This window comes from Thalassophryne amazonica, chromosome 10, assembly GCF_902500255.1.
Source record: "Thalassophryne amazonica chromosome 10, fThaAma1.1, whole genome shotgun sequence".
Classification (NCBI taxonomy): domain Eukaryota; kingdom Metazoa; phylum Chordata; class Actinopteri; order Batrachoidiformes; family Batrachoididae; genus Thalassophryne; species Thalassophryne amazonica.
Genome location: NC_047112.1, coordinates 51,698,034 through 51,713,802, shown reverse-complemented (window position 1 = coordinate 51,713,802; position 15,769 = coordinate 51,698,034).

The window sequence follows — 15,769 nt, the reverse complement described above, 5'->3', positions numbered from 1 at the left end:
GGTCTTCTGAAACAGTTGATAGATGTATTTTAAAACTTAAAAATGGGACCAATGCTAATGCATTAGCATGTCTATGGCATTTTCAATGTTAAAGTTAGCATTAAGCTAAGCCATTATCAAGCCTCCCTCCCCAACACGCAAAGGATTCTGGGATACTCTAAACCCGTGAATATTGTTGTGAAAGTGTAGTGACACGGACCCACAACAGGGGGCGCAAATGAACGGTCAATAGATGAGCCAAAAAGTACCAATTTAATGTTGTGAAATGTGCACAACGAATATACAGACAATCTCAGAATATGATTACAGTCAAATTACAAAGGTGACATGTGGGCAGGCTTGAGGATAGAAGACGTCTGTCCTGAGAAGGGCCGGAACCACACGATTTCTGCCACCACCGAACCTGGTGAATACTGGAGCTGCCAAGTCCCGAATTCCCAGGTGATCACCGTCTCCGACTGTCGGATCTGGTACTGCTGGCGAGAAGAAAGACAGTCAAGTGTGGGTGTGTGTACACCCAGTAACAACAACGGTGGGAATGCCACCTCCACCTCTCACTCAATATGTGACGAGTACCGCAGTGATTCCTCAGGGGAAAAGAGTGCCGTCCTGCACTCACTCAGCTTCCACAGAAAGAGGAACCGGTACTCCTGCAAACACTCACAATATACAGATATATTGTAACACAAAACGGCTGAAGATATTACCTTCAATGAAGTACGATATCTCGGCGATGAGGTGGAGATGACGTCTGGGTTTTATAGAGTGAGGTGATGAAGAATGAGTGACAGCTGTCAGGAAGTAATGAGTAACAGCTGTCACTCCCGGCTGTGTCCGTGGCGGCAGCGCCCTCTCGTGCCTGAAGCCCGCACTTCAGGCAGGGTGCCCTCTGGTGGTGGGCCAGCAGTACCTCCTCTTCTGGCGGCCCACACAACAGGACCCCCCCCTCAACGGGCGCCTCCTGGCGCCCGACCAGGTTTGTTGGGGTGTCGGCGGTAGAAGTCGGCCAGGAGGGCCGGATCCAGGATGAAGCTCCTCTTCACCCAGGAGCGTTCTTCGGGTCCATACCCTTCCCAGTCCACCAGATATTGGAACCCCCAGCCCATTCGACGGACGTCCAGGAGCCGGCGCACTGTCCAAGCCGGCTCCCCGTCAATGATCCGGGCAGGAGGCGGTGCCGGACCGGGAGCACAGAGGAGTGAGGTGTGGTGAGGTTTGATCCTGGAAACATGGAAGACCGGGTGGATCCGCAGTGAAGCTGGGAGTTGGAGCTTCACCGCGGCAGGGCTGAGGACTTTGAGGATACGGAAGGGGCCAATGAACCTGTCCATCAATTTTGGAGACTGTACTTGCAGGGGGATGTCCTTCGTTGACAACCACACCTCCTGCCCGGGCTGGTATGCAGGGGCCGGGGACCGCCGGCGGTCTGCATGGGTCTTGGCCCTCGTCCGGGCTTTCAACAAGGCAGAACGGGCGGTGCGCCACACCCGACGGCACCTCCGAAGATGGGCCCGGACCGAGGGCACACCGACCTCTCCCTCCACCACGGGAAATAATGGGGGCTGGTACCCCAAACACACCTCAAATGGGGAGAGGCCGGTGGCAGAAGACACCTGGCTGTTATGCGCATACTCGATCCAGGCCAGATGGTTACTCCAGGCTGTCGGGTGCGTGGATGTTACACAGCGGAGGGTCTGTTCCAGTTCCTGGTTGGCCCGCTCTGCCTGTCCGTTCGTCTGTGGATGGTACCCAGACGAGAGGCTCACGGTGGCCCCCAGTTCCCTGCAGAAGCTCCTCCAGACGTGTGAGGAGAACTGGGGACCACGGTCAGAGACGATGTCGGTGGGTATCCCATGCAGACGGACGACGTGGTGGACCAGGAGGTCTGCTGTCTCCTGGGCTGTTGGGAGCTTCGGGAGGGCCACGAAGTGGGCCGCCTTGGAGAATCGGTCCACTATCGTGAAGATGGTGGTGTTGCCCTGGGACGGCGGGAGGCCCGTGACGAAATCCAGGCCGATGTGGGACCAGGGGCGATGAGGCACCGGTAATGGCTGGAGAAGTCCTTGGGACCTTTTATGGTCTGCCTTGCCCCTGGCACAAGTGGTGCAGGCCTGGATATACTCCCGGACGTCGGCCTCCATAGACGCCCACCAGAAGCGCTGCCGGACAACTGCCACGGTCCTTCGCACCCCTGGATGACAGGAGAGCTTGGAACTGTGACAGAAGTCCAAGACTGCAGCTCTGGCCTCTGGTGGGACGTATAAACGGTTCTTCGGACCTGTTCCTGGGTCCGGGCTCCGTGCCAGGGCCTCCCGGACGGTCTTCTCCACGTCCCAGGTGAGGGTGGCCACGATAGTGGACTCAGGCAGGATGGGCTCCGGTGGATCTGACAGTGCAGTTTTGACCTCCTCTTCATGTACCCGGGACAAGGCATCCGACCTCTGGTTCTTGGTCCCAGGGCGATAGGTGATCCGGAAGTCAAAACGCCCGAAGAACAGTGACCAGCGGGCTTGCCTGGGGTTCAGCCGCTTGGCGGTCCTGATATACTCCAGGTTCCGATGGTCAGTGAAAACCGTGAACGGCACAGACGCTCCCTCCAACAGGTGTCTCCACTCCTCAAGAGCCTCTTTCACCGCAAGGAGTTCTCGATTGCCGACGTCATAGTTCCGTTCAGCCGGGGTCAACCTGCGTGAAAAGTAGGCACACGGGTGAAGAACCTTATCGGTCTCTCCGCTCTGGGACAGCACGGCTCCTATCCCTGAGTCAGAGGCGTCCACTTCAACCATGAACTGGCGGCTAGGGTCGGGCTGCACCAAAACTGGCGCAGTAGAGAACCGTCGTTTCAACTCCTTGAACGCGGCTTCGCACCGATCCGACCAGGTGAAGGGGACTTTTGGAGAGGTCAGGGCTGTCAGGGGGCTAACTACCTGACTGTAGCCCTTAATGAACCTCCTATAGAAATTAGCGAAGCCGAGGAACTGTTGCAGCTTCCTACGGCTTGTTGGTTGGGGCCAATCTCTCACCGCTGCAACCTTGGCCGGATCAGGGGCGACGGAGTTAGAGGAGATGATAAACCCCAGGAAGGACAAAGACGTGCGGTGAAACTCGCACTTCTCGCCCTTCACAAACAGTCGGTTCTCTAACAACCACTGCAGGACCTGACGTACATGCTGGACATGGGTCTCAGGATCTGGAGAAAAGATGAGAATATCGTCCAGATATACGAAGACGAATCAGTGCAGGAAGTCCCGCAAGACGTCGTTAACCAAGGCTTGGAACGTCGCGGGGGCGTTGGTGAGGCCGAACGGCATGACCAGGTACTCAAAGTGACCTAACGGGGTGTTAAATGCCGTCTTCCATTCGTCTCCCTTCCGGATCCGAACCAGGTGATACGCATTTCTAAGATCCAGCTTAGTAAAGATTTTGGCTCCATGCAGGGGGGTGAACACGGAATCCAACAATGGCAACAGGTATCGATTGTGAACCGTAATCTCATTCAGCCCCCTGTAATCAATGCATGGACGGAGTCCGCCATCTTTCTTGCCCACAAAGAAGAAACCTGCCCCCATCGGGGAGGTGGAGTTCCGGATCAGCCCGGCAGCTAATGAGTCCCGGATGTAGGTCTCCATTGATTCGCGCTCAGGTCGTGAGAGGTTGTACAGCCTGCTGGATGGGAACTCAGCGCCAGGAACTAAATCAATGGCACAATCGTACGGACGGTGCGGGGGAAGGGTGAGTGCCAGATCCTTGCTGAAGACGTCAGCAAGATCGTGGTACTCAACCGGCACTGCCGTCAGATTGGGAGGGACTTTGACCTCCTCCTTAGCCTGTAAACCGGGAGGAACCGAGGATCCTAAACACACCCGATGGCAGGTTTCGCTCCACTGAACCACCACCCCAGACGGCCAATCAATCCGGGGATTGTGCTTCAACATCCATGGGATGCCCAAAATCACGCGGGAGGTAGAAGGAGTTACAAAAAACTCAATCTCCTCCCGATGGTTTCCAGACACCACCAGAGTTACTGGTTGTGTCTTATGTGCACCTGCAATGGCGAAGGAAGCGCCACCACCCTTGCCCATCTGCTGTCTAGCAGATTCCCTTCTGACCCTGTGTCCACCAGTGCTGGGGCTTGAAGGGTTAAATCCCCGCTCAGGATCGTGACTGGGAGTCGTGTGGCAATCTGTGTGTGTCTCACTTGAATGTTTTGACCCCCCTTAGCCCAGTCTCTAAGGGCGAGTGTTGTTGTTTTGGCCGTTTGGGGCAGTTTCTCTGTGTGTGCTCAGTTGAGCTGCAGAGAAAACACTCTCCACGGATCAACCTCCTCATTTTGGCCCTGTGCGTTTCCCTAACAACGTCAGCAGGGGGAGTTGTTGCCCCACAAAGCGCTGCAGCTGTGGAGCGTGGGGAGGGCGGCCCCTTTTCGAACCCGGAAGGGAGAGGGGCGGTGCGTATCCGGTCACGTCCTTCGCCTCGCTCCCGACGGCGTTCCTCCAACCGATTGTCTAACCGTATAACGAGATCGATAAGCCCATCTAAATCCCGCGGTTCCTCCTTAGCTACCAGCTGCTCCTTCAGAACCAATGACAGTCCGTTTATGAAGGCAGCGCGGAGCGCAACGTTATTCCAGCCGGACCTCGCAGCCGCGATGCGGAAGTTGAATGCATAAGCGGCTGCGCTCTCGCGTCCCTGTCTCATTGACAGCAGCACAGTTGAAGCGGTCTCTCCTCTGTTAGGGTGATCAAACACTGTTCTGAACTCCCCCACAAACCCAGTGTATGCTGATAACAACCGTGAGTTCTGTTCCCAGAGTGCCGTAGCCCAGGCGCGTGCTTTACCCCGAAGCAGAGCAATCACATAAGCTATTTTACTAGCATCTGACGCGTACATGACGGGACGTTGTGCGAAGACGAGCGAACACTGCATAAGAAAGTCCGCGCACGTCTCCACACAACCTCCGTATGGCTCAGGAGGGCTTATGTATGCTTCAGGGGATGGTGGGAGGGGTTGTTGAACCACCACTGGAACGTTCATATCCTGCACAGGGTCGACAGGAGGACGAGCTGCAGCAGCGCCCTGAGTGCTCGCCGCCATCTGTGCGGAGAGAGCCTCCACCCTGCGGTTCAGGAGGATGTTTTGCTCAGTCATTTGATCCAACCGAGCCGTAAAGGCGGTGAGAATGTGCTGCAGCTCACCAATCACGCCTCCTGCAGACGCCTGCGCTCCCTGCTCTCCCATTGGTCGTTCAACAGCCGGGTGACGCCCCTCGGAGTCCATGACGCTGGCCGAGATATCCTGTTGTGAAAGTGTAGTGACACGGACCCACAACAGGGGGCGCAAATGAACGGTCAATAGATGAGCCAAAACGTACCAATTTAATGTTGTGAAATGTGCACAACGAATATACAGACAATCTCAGAATATGATTACAGTCAAATTACAAAGGTGACGTGTGGGCAGGCTCGAGGATAGAAGACGTCTGTCCTGAGAAGGGCCGGAACCACACGATTTCTGCCACCACCGAACCTGGTGAATACTGGAGCCGCCAAGTCCCGAATTCCCAGGTGATCACCGTCTCCGACTGTCGGATCTGGTACTGCTGGCGAGAACAAAGACAGTCAAGTGTGGGTGTGTGTACACCCAGTAACAACAACGGTGGGAATGCCACCTCCACCTCTCACTCAATATGTGACGAGTACCGCAGTGATTCCTCAGGGGAAAAGAGTGCTGTCCTGCACTCACTCAGCTTCCACAGAAAGAGGAACCGGTACTCCTGCAAACACTCACAATATACAGATATATTGTAACACAAAACGGCTGAAGATATTACCTTCAATGAAGTACGATATCTCGGCGATGAGGTGGAGATGACGTCTGGGTTTTATGGAGTGAGGTGATGAAGAATGAGTGACAGCTGTCAGGAAGTAATGAGTAACAGCTGTCACTCCCGGCTGTGTCCGTGGCGGCAGCGCCCTCTCGTGCCTGAAGCCCGCACTTCAGGCAGGGCGCCCTCTGGTGGTGGGCCAGCAGTACCTCCTCTTCTGGCGGCCCACACAACAAATATGTCTATACAAGTTCTACACTTTCTCCACAAACAGATACAATTCTGATGACTGAGTCCAGGAGGTCACTGAAAACCTGGATCTTCATCTTGATTGAGGACAATCACGAACATAGACATGCAGACTCCATATCTGCTAAGATCAGAGAGTCGTCTGTGAAGTCAAGGTGACTAGACCATTCCTAGTCAAAAAAGACACCTAAGCCACCCAACACCCAGTCAATGCAATGCAAATACTGAATGCTGTAGGATCAAGAAAACATCCTGGACTTATGCCAGTAAAAGTAAGTCCCTTCATCTTCTCCATCACTCCACTTGGGGTCAGCACAGCAAATCTGAGGTGGAACTGCATGTTGATTTGGCGCAAGATGCCCTTCCTGACACAACTCCACATTATATGGAGAACAGGCAGGGGTGGCCTTGAACCAGGAACCTTCCACATTGGAAACAAGCGCACTTAACCTCTTGGTCACCACCCCTGCCTTGTCTTATAGCAGTATTCAGTAGGAAAAGAAGACTCTGCCCTTGCTCTATTCAGCACTCACAGTACCTCTGTATGGGCTCGTGTCCAGGAACCCCATGGAGATCCCACTAATTATCACAGGTGCACAAAATTATTCACTGGCATTTTGAAAAGTTTTCATATTCCATCGGTTTTGTGATGTTGGAGACAAGTGACAGAATGATAATATATCTTGCTACAGAGTTAAGTGTTAAAGCTCTTCTACAGGAAAGGCATATCAGCTCTCTGACACGACCTGGAAACAGATCAGATCTCAGTCTGATTGAAAACGCATGGTGTAAATTAAGAAAACTGGCGTATGACAATGCTCCATCCTGCAAAATTAATCTGTCAATCATTTTTCAGGAAAGGCGGAGCTACAACTGATGGAGAATATTGTTTTAGTTAGTGAAATCCATGCCTCAAACATTTCAGGCTGTCATAAAAGTCCCAAGGAGGGCCAGCAACTTATTAATTGCAGTTCAGAAACAGAATCACAGAATCACCTTTATTGTCATTGCACAGTAAACAGCATAACGAATGCTAATAAAACAATGCTTGCACTCACACGTAACGTAGCCACACACACCCTCACATGCACCCACATCCACATCCAAACATACCTCAGTTAAGAACATCAGGAAATTTGTGTGCACGTGGGCGGGGGGGGAATGAATGAGGCAAGTGCAGAAACCTCTAAATTACACTATTCCAGTCAGATATATGTCTCATATTGCACTGATCCCACACTGTCTTCGTCCCATATTGCACATGTCCCCCATTGTTCTAATTAGAGCAATGCTGTTGTTCTGAATGGAGCTTGGGCATGTCTGTTCAGTTCTGTAATGGCTCTAGGAAAGAAGAAAGAAAGAAAGAATTAATTTTTGTTGACAATTTTACAGTGGTTCCTCAATATATCGCAGTTCACCTTTCGCGGCCTCGCAGTTTTGCAGATTTTTTTTAGTACAATTTTGCATGCTTCTTCTTTGTGTTCTGCGTCCTTATCAGGCGGGCCGGTCCGGGTACCGGTCAGCATCACCGCGATTGCTCTCACTGCCTCTGATGCGCTTACTGAGTCTGCGGGCTCGGTAAACGCAGCAGCGGGCCACTCACACCGCCCCCCTGTCTGCTGTGCGGAGCTGCGGACAGCTCTGGCAACAGGTCCAGAGACTATGCTTGCTGTTTTGATGCAGAGCGCTCCGGTAGCCCGCAAGGATAGACTTCTTGGGGAAAAATCCGCAGCGCCCGCTGCATGGTCTTGGTAACCACAGCTGCAGAGCTCCGTGGCCATGACTTGGATTCTTTGCGGGTCCCGCATCCGTACCCCCGGAGGCAGTGAGCGAAGGGAGAGCACGCGCATTGTGTTCTGCATGTGTTTGCTTATAATCTTCTCACCCAGAAGAAAAAAGAGAGTGTTTACACAGGAGAGAAAAGTGAGAAAATGTTAATGCCTGTTGGAGAAAAGTGTATAAAGTGTGTAGTGAGGGTTTTTACAGCCTTAAAACATCTATAATAATTGTAAAAAAATAACGCTGACTACTTCGCAGATTTTGCCTATTGCAGGTTATTTTTAGAACATAACTCCCACGATAAACAAGGGATCACTGTAATCTCAACACTCTACCAATCTACCATTTAGTGAAGCAATCATATTTAATTTGAGATATGTCTTGTAAATCAGAATGTTCAGCTAATTGTTTTGTGTGATATCATTTGCCATTTGTTTGTCTTCTATGATGTAAAAAGGCTTGGTGAACATCCTTTGAGGGTGGCGATTCCATCATTTTTGTCAATGGTTGCATCATGAGTGCAGCGATATCTGCAAAGTACCGTTGTCCGTCCAACCTCATCTGCCAGTTCATGTCATTACAAATAAATTGAAATGAAGGGAAAACAATACCTTGTCAAAACTATTTAATTGGCTCGGCCAACCACAAATTCCATGTGTGTTTTGCAAAAACCCAGAGAAAACAAAATTACACACACTTATTTACATTTATACAGTATTTTTTTTTCTCGCTAGATTGTATGTGAGTGTTTCAGTCTGAGGTGCACAAAAGCAGAAAATATGGCATGCAGACCAGATTCCGTAATTCTCAAATCCGCCCCACCTCTCTGAGCCTTCCCTCCATGCCGGTCTGTTCTTTCTGTCACATTATCAACATCTCAGCTGTCCCTCAGTGTCAAGGTGTTAACAAACCATGAAAGGTGTCAATACGGAGGTCCTGTGATCAGAGTTTGGCTTGTACATTAAAGCTGTCATACATGTATGTGCATGGACTTTGTCTGGCCCTGAAGCAGTGTGGGTGATGGCAGGTCTTCGACACTGTGAACGGAAACTGATGGTGTGCCAAATGGCTCGGCAGACTTGGGCTCTCGCTGACCCGCTCTCCGTGGAGATGTGAGCAATACTTTGGCTCCAGTGCACACGATGCTGATCCAAACTTGTGAATCTGATACCAATTAATGGCGACCTAATCATGTGTTTCCAGGTTCTGGGTTTTGTTAGGAAATGAAACAAGAGTTAAAGAAAAGAAAGTGATAGAGCTGGGTGGGTGGGTGTAAGTCCAGAAAGTGAAACACTGGGGACCAAGGGTGTGTTTTTAGAAGTGATCTGGCAGCAAATGTCTTAAATAGCCTTAATTTAATATGTGAGAAAATGTATGCTGGGTTTCCTTTGCAGGGTGAATAGTTTTGACAGAGAGCAAACAAAGCTAAACAAAAAAAGAGAAGGCATCAGTGGGCTGATGCAAACCCTGCACATTCTGTACACCATAATATAAATATGTCTGCTATGACATTTTTGACAGTGTATGACTTCATGATGTGACTTCTGTGTAACTTCATTATGAAGTCATTCATTCTAATCAATCACAATTTCTTGCTTTACATCATTCATCTAGGCTTCTTGGTTGTTGAGATATATAAACAAGTGTTTTTTGGACAATGTTTTCCTTGATCTTTGACCAAATTTCTCCAAAAATCGAAGTACCTCTAGATATATAGTCTTACCAAGTTTGATTAATCTACGCTCCTTGCTTGTTGGGGAAAAAAAATCATTGTGTTTTTTGGGCCATGTTTATCTTTACCCTGACCTTTGTCCAAACTACTCCAAAATCGAATTATCTCTATATAACTATTCAAGTAATGTTCCTACCACATGCGAATGCACGCATACTCACATACCAGTGAAAACAGTACCCTGCTATTGCCACTTAGCTGACGCACAGATCATAAATGTAAACATTCTTTCCATTGCACAAATGGAAAACATTCATTATTTGTTTTATATGACACCTCAATAGAGCTTTGTGAGTTGTCATTTTCCTTAGACAGGAGAACAGCATTTATGTAAGCAAGTAAGTAAGTTAGTAAAGTTTATTTATATAGCACCTTTCAAGATAAACTGCTTCACATAAGAACAAAGAAACAGAACACCAGATACATAAAATAGATAAAACTATGTCTACTTATGTCTACTTTCCTCAATCCAGCAAAATTTTTTTTTGTAAAAGTAGCTTGTCGAATTCTTCATGTAACAATGCTTCTCTGGCTCTTGGAGATGTCCCTCACATCAGTGCATAAGCTTCTAATCAGCTTACTAGATTTAGGTTCCTTGTGTCATGGGTGCATTTTTATGGAAAGTTAGTGGAGTCGTTTAATGGAGTGAAACATATGGAACCAAAAAGAATCGTAAATGGAACTAAACTGAATGAAAAATGATATAAATCATACAATGTAATATTTTTCTGGACAGGGGTACAAATCATCAATGCCACGTGACATACAATCCACCAATCAAATGACAAGGATCTATTTAGGTGTTATATAAACAGGAATATGCAATAGCACTGCCCCTCCCCATGACCCTTGACAGGAAAAGTGGGTGAAGATAAATGTAATGAGGATGGACCTCCATGCTCACAAAACATGTCAGACATTGTAAAAACAATTTGTAGCATGTTGTCAGTGGCTGAAACAGGCTTTGTATCTGTTAAGCTATAGGGGAGTGTTAGTATGCCCGACACTTGTGTGACTGCCACTGGATGCGAGACAGCAGCCACAAGGGTTTTCCTGCCAAGAGACCAACAGTGCTCCAGTGTCAAACACTTGGCAGCTTCAGCACCCTTACTTCTGCCCCAATTTGGTTAACCCCTTATTTAACCTGACAACATCATGAATTTGAGGGTTTTTTGCTGGGTGGATACGAATGAAGATCAACAATAGTGACCTGGTACCCCTTCTGTTTCGTCTAATGCTTCTGGTTTAACCCCTTTTGTCCTATTCACAGTGCCTGCTGTTATAGAAAACTTTCCCCTGAAGGATACCTTTGGCATTGCATTGATGATACTAAGAGCTCTAACAAGTTATCAAAATTTGATGCATTGGGGATGAAATCCAGTTGGGTTGACATCACAACAAACATGGCAGATTCACAAGTTATTCATTCAAACAATGAAGGATTATTAACTGAGTGTGAGGTTAATAATTTGTTTAATTTATAGTCATTAAATATATATAAACACACAAACTTACGGTATCACCCAAATATGAAAGCTGCTGACGGTTTTGGGCTTGTAGTCAGACCTGTTTGCTTCACCTCCATGAAGAACTTGCTAACAGATGGTCCAGTCGTTAGCCAGAAAGCATTTAATCTGTGTCGTTTCCAATGCTATTTAGATAATTATGGAGTATGTTCATGTCCGACTTGGTTTTTCTAATCGTGTTTTTAGCTTTCTGTTTGTAACGAATGTGATACGTGTTCCAGACCGATTGTCAAGGTAAATGGTCATTGTTATGGTTTCCCAAATAAGACCGGAATCGGCCAATCGGAGCATGCGTACCGTCACAGCCATATAATAATAAATATTATATTTACTTAATGCCAGATCAGTCGTATAACAATGGCCACCCTCTATCATATATGTATGATAGAGGAGAGCAGTACCTTTTACCCCCATTACATCATTGCAATGTCATAAAGCATGAATGTTAAAGAATAAGAAAACAAGGGAAAACTGTGAAGCAGATCCAGATCACCACCAAAACTTTATCAACTTTTCCCTGAACAAAGAATCATCTGACCAAAGGACAAAGTGAATGGGAAAGTGTGTCCAAGACAGAAAAACCTTCTTGCTGTCTTTCTGACTCTTCACTGCCATTTGTTACTGTCTGCATTACACCCTGCTGCCTCTCTGCAGATGCCCTGACACATTTTACAGCCAGCTCCCTGTTGCTCATTTACCACCTGCTAACTACGCCTCAGCCACAGCCGCCATCGTGGGAAGGCGAAGCTGGAAGACTGAAGTATCACGAGACGGCGAACAAACTGGAAGAAAATAAATATTGCACAGGGGCGGCGTATAAAATCACTCATGCTAAAGAAAAACAACCAAATTTGATTTCAGATTTCATTTTAATCTTTGTATTTGGCTTGTAAACAACACAAACAACAACAGCAAATACAGATATGAGGCACATTTCTTCCAACAGTGACAAAGCCCACACTGGTGTCCAACTATTCAAGGGCAGCCTTACTTTCAGATAAAAATCAGTCAAATCAAATCAAATCAAAACTGGAAAGGGCTGTTTTGGTGCTGCTTTAAGTATGTCACTGCCAGGCAAAATTACTTTCCAAATGGGTCAACATTGTCATTTTTCTTTGAACTGATAGGGATCTCGCTTACACTTACGCATTAATTAAACCGTAGCGAGGTTGGCAAGACCATTATTGTACCAGTTTTAAAAGCTTTTTTATGGAAATACAATCCTACGACTGTTTCCAAAGCTGGAGTCACCTTATCCTCTCTGTGTGCCCCATGGCAGCTCTCTCGCATGCTGAATGGCGTCCAAACACAACAAACAGGGAATATACACAGCAAGAAAAAGCAATCTCTGTCTCTCTCCCTCATTGTCATTGTCTCCCTCTCCCCTACTGGGGCCCTGTGTCCCTAAATTCAGAAAAGGAGGAGACGTTAGATGGGAGTTTACAGCCGCGACTTCACCCCCTTTACTTTGCTTAATCCCGACGAGAAACCGAAGAGAGGAACAAAGGGCACCCTCTGCCGCCAAAAGTCGTTACAATAACATGAAGGAAACCAAGCAGCCTGAAACAACGAAACCCTTCCATAATCTAGGCTACAGAGAGAGGTCTTTGGAACAAATGACAAGGGTGGTGTGTTTGAATATCTGTCCGTGGACAACCCACCAGTTCCACTCATGGGTAACAGATGCCGCCTTATCATTGGTCAGGATCGGCACACATTCCTAGACATACCGGTAATGCCTTTTGTGTTGCTCAGCGAATGCTAACTTCACATAGAATCATGCAACAAATTACCATGATAGTGTGCTCATTATTCGATGCATTATCAGTGCGGAACCCAACAAACAAAGCACTCAGGAGAGCATTTATTTATATCATTGTAGGCATAAAACGACTGGATTGCTGCAGGGTTTCATCATAAATTATGCATTTGTGCCAGTGTACATGACTACCCACAAGTCCCATTTCCACCCACGATGAGCGTCCATCATGTCAGCCTGCTTCCTCACCTGGCTGCCCTAAAAGCTGTCCTTTTACTTGCCTCCCTCCCCCGATCACCCTTTTAATAACACCCTTTTATTCTTGAACATATTATTAAACACTGTCGCTCAGTCTAAATACCAGGAATAGTTGGATTAGAGCCTAAACAAGGATGGTGGGATAAGAAGGGGGAGATGGTACACAGAGGACTGTGAGTGATAGATCTGTTTGAGTCTATAAATGCCGGTGTTGTGAACAGAGAGTGAAAGGTAAAAGCTGGGAGACTGACAGAAGGCTGGAGGGAGTCCAAGTGTATTACAGCTGGGGTGAGGAGTTCACGTTGGAGTGCAGCAGGGAAGCTGGTGAACGTTGTAGTTGCACGCCACAATGGCTGGTCAGTGCAGAAGATGACTGACAGCGAGTATAACTGATTGAATGTTTGACAAATGCAGTGGGTATGTACAAGTCAGAGAGAAGAACGATGGTGGTGGTGTCATTGGGTTTGTGTGTACCTTAGAGTAGGAAATATGTAAGAGTGTACTGACGGGTCCTGATATCCTTACGAATGTGTGCTGGCATGTGGTTCAACTTTTCTCATTCACATCTGGAGTTATTTCAACAAGATTTGATTTTCAGGTAATGCATCACATCCTATAGCAGCCTCACTAGAAGACCTACAATGGGAGATGGATCATTTCTGAACTGTCTCTTTTCCCCTTTTTATTTTGATGTAGATTAGCTGTGTGCCATATTAGCTAGCTTGCATATATATATATATATATATATATATATATATATATATATATATATATATATATATATATATATATATATATATATATATATATATATATATATATCTTTAGCTCCAAATGCAGCCTTTCCAAGTAAAAGCACTCACATTTTTCAATAGAATGAATCAATGTGCTCAATCAAATGGTTGAGTTGACCATTAAGGGAGTAAGTGCTCGGTATCCTCCAAAGAAGTATACATTTCAGGCGAAGACTTTAGAAACTTTAGCCACAGAGACCTATGCCATGTCAGGGATTTTCAAAACTTTTATCGAAATGTATTTCCTAATCCTCCCACATGTGCACCCATTTAGACAAGCTGTAAGATCTTGCCGTCCAAAAAGATGAACAACAGGAAGAAGAAAAAGTTGCAGTTCCTTGATTGTTAACTTTAGAGCACAACTAAACATGGTTACAGCCTGGTACAAAAAAAAAAAAGGTTTTGGTCTCTATAACTAGTTAACCCCCCCCCATGACAACTGTAGAGGGGTAAATTTTGTATTTTTATAACTAATTAGTTTGACATTTTAAGCCATGAAGGCATACATAATTAGAGGTGTGGTTGCTCTGAGTGACAGTTAGTGTGGTGACACTGTGAACTGACCTCAGACTAATAGCTCTACCATGTTGCTCTATGGGCAACACTAACCCTTGAGGATCCACGGGCTCTAGATTGGGTTGTGTTTCTAAAACAGGTAGCTGGCATTTTTCAAGGGTAATAAATTAAGCAATGAGTTGGAATGACATGTGAGTCCAGAATGTTTTTAGAACCTTAGACCTCAACAATTTTTAGAAGAGGAAGTCAACCCTTTTATTTCCCGTTAATTATGTAGTTTTTAATGTTAACTCACTATCTTAATGTATTTAGAAATTGTTTAGGTTGCTGTTGTCTTATACACACTATTATTATTATTATTATTATTTGATTTTGACTTATATTTTGTGATTTGATTTTAAATGGACCACAATGGAAATAAGTGTTTTCACTTTCTTGTGTCATCCATGTATTTTTAACGTATTTACAATTATATGCACTTACACTCACGCTTTTAATATGAAGATGATTTACTGCCCCCTGCTGGAAAGGTGTGTGAGTCCAAAATGTAATTAGCAACGTTAGCTAATATTCTTAGCTTCTCCAAAACTATTAGTCCTATCAGTGTTCCATTTTTGGCGTTGTTCATCCTTGACCCAATACCAAATACACAAGCACACCACTGTGTGTGCACGCACGCACGCACGCACGCACGCACGCACAGCTACTGTAAGCAGGTGGTTTTAATTTGACAAACAAAGGCAGTAGCTGAAGACATTAAAACCACTAAACATTTCACTCATGGTACCAACATGAAACTTAAGTCACTCGTGGGAATAGCAACATGAGACTTATCTAAACTGACTAAACCAACTGAGAAACAAAAACACAATGAGTCAATAACACAGCACTGTTAAAATAACATAAACAACAACAACATTTAAAACCTCAAACCCCAAACTCCCATGGCGCATTCCAGCACAGCATCCATTGTTTACTGGTTAGCTAAAATTGCTTATTTCTCCAAAAATATTTGTCAGCTTTCAGCGATCAGCTTTCCATTTTCGCAGCGGTCATCCTTGACCCAAAATACATAAACATGCCAAACGGCAAATGTCAGCTCTTTTTGCATGATTGAAGCCACACACACACACACACACACACACACACACACACACACACACACACACACACACACACACACACACACACACACACACACACACACACACAGAGGCCACTTGGCTATTATAATATCAATAATGAAAGAATAAATACCACTAATAAAAAGGACATGAACTCACACTGTCATGTGCCTTTTATGCTTCAGTGCCTGAACAAGGCATTTAACGT